Genomic DNA, 2,417 nt, shown 5'->3' with positions numbered 1-2,417 from the left:
CCATGCAGTTCTATCTTCTCTAGTTGCATGTTTTCAAGTTCTATTTTACTATTGTAACGGACTTTAGATTTGTTTCTCTAAAGCTATGAAACAGATTTCTTTGTATTTCTTAAGGATTCTTTTTTTCCAGACTGGCTCAGTGCCAAATACCAGGCAAGAACCAGCCGTGACATAAAATTCACAAATTAAAATAAACTCGCAAAGAGGGATACGAAGAATACTGACGTCAACATTACAATTAATTTTAATTTACAAAAAACCTTTTATAACACAAAAATAGGAGTCCCCGAAAAGCTGCCTTGAGGAACTAGAGAAAATACAGGTACAACTTTACAAAAACGAACATTTAAACCATCACACGCCTACCTAACTTTTATACCTCGAGTTGAAGAGAAAAAAAAAGACGTAAGAGGTAGAAAACACACTTTATTCTAGCAAACGACAGACGCAGAGACAGGGAGAAAATAAAGCTTAAAAACCAAACCTTAAACTTTTTTATTTTACTATAACCATTGTTGTCGTGAAACACTTTCTATGGACAAAAAGTTCCAAAAACCGACGATGAGACAACACTGGAATTGACGTAATGAACATTTATTATAATCACACTGAAGACGTAATGAAGATATTTATATATGTTAACGATAGTTGTCCCTCTGAAGGATCACTGGAGGCGTTTGTGCACCAAGGGGACCAACAAGGACACTTAAGTGGTCACAAATAATATGTAATTAGTGAAGGGTAGGCCATATACGGTCTGCTTACCGTTCTCCACCACTAGAAGGCCTCCTGACGACTCCAGGTCAAACACACGGCAACAGCCAGCACCAGTGGCAAGCAGCAGCTCAAAAGCACCAGGAGTACTAACCTGTGAGGCAAAATGAGTCCGCAGGAGCCTCTCAGTAATGACGAAAGTTGCAGGGGCTGGAGCGCAGGACTTCGAATAGAAAGAGCCGCAAAAAAATATTGAATGACCATCTGTAGGGGAGCCGATACGCGCTCGACGCTGCCCAAACGCACCACCTAGCCCCTAGGTAAAGGTTGGTCGGGGCCGGGGGGTGGGGGGAGAGAAGAGAGCGAAAGCGTAATCACGTAATGGGCAGCTCAACAAGCGAAGCACTGAAGAGATTTGGTGAATAAACACTATACCAATAACCAGGTACAAAACCTTGGCCGGGGGTTAGATAATGTTCCAAGAAAACTTTCCGTGACGTAACCAAAGCTTAATAAAATTTCTATTTATGGAAAGCCACGAACAATTATGTATGACAATATCCATAGCAATGTTAACCACCGCATTTTCTCTTTAACATTTTACCTTTCATTTTAATGCCTTTCCTTTGGCAGGAACTGTCAAATTTCCTTGAATATTGATAAGAAAAAAAAGAGTATCGATCAGAAATGAAATATTTTCGAAAATCCAACAATAATATTCATCCTTGTCGCAGACAAAATGCTCCCCCAAAGCCCCAACCCCCCACCCCTACCCCCGACCCCACCCCCCATATTACCTGCAAATATTGCTTTCGAGAAGGATAACTGATGAAGGGTTATTAGAAAAGCACACATTTTTCGTGGACGTTCGCTTAACTTATCTCTTTCTAATCTGATAAAAAAAAAAAACTAACAAACATCCACCGCTTCATATGCCGCACAAAGGCCTCATTAGCAGCTCATCTGGCCATCCGACCATCCATGTTCGATGAAACATGCTGGCAAGCGAAAGAAAATTTGAAAAATCGTCATTTGATGTAAACATCATTGCCTGGATGAAGAATGACTAAACCATTGCAGTGAATAAGTCTATTGAACTTCACCGGATGATTTTGAGGCAAAGTGGGTTATGGATTATCCACAGACCCGCAGCCTGATTTGAGGCAAAGTGGACTATCAGTTATCCAGTCTTGATGAAGTCATCGATGGTCATTTTGTGGTTGTGGGATTTCGCTTAAACATTTACGTTGAACGATCAGCAATGAATTGTCATTTGGCGATTGTCAAGCTCAGCGTTTGTTTATGTGATGACGCACCCGGATTGGATTCACCTCATAAGTGGAAAGGAATATGGGCGTATATGTATTGTATTTCTAATATATATATCTATCTATAAATAAAGATAAATGCCACGAAGGAAAAATAAAGTAACTTCCTGCTCGCTATAAGAAAAGTTGACCGATCTTAAAAAGGACAATACTATCCACATCACAAAAGCTGATAAGTCAAATAGTATAGTAATTTTAGATAAAGCTGACTACATATCAAGTATGCAAGCCCTACTGGATGATGATGTGACTTATTATAAAAAACTAACAAAAAATCCTCTTGATCAAGTCATAAAAAACTTCAATAGCATAGTGAAAAGTATCCTTAAAGATAAAACAGAACTACTAGGCAAATTGTCAGTCAATTCTCCTTCG

Source organism: Macrobrachium nipponense, chromosome 25, assembly GCF_015104395.2.
Source record: "Macrobrachium nipponense isolate FS-2020 chromosome 25, ASM1510439v2, whole genome shotgun sequence".
Classification (NCBI taxonomy): Eukaryota; Metazoa; Arthropoda; class Malacostraca; order Decapoda; family Palaemonidae; genus Macrobrachium; species Macrobrachium nipponense.
Note: the sequence above shows the minus strand (reverse complement) of the source record.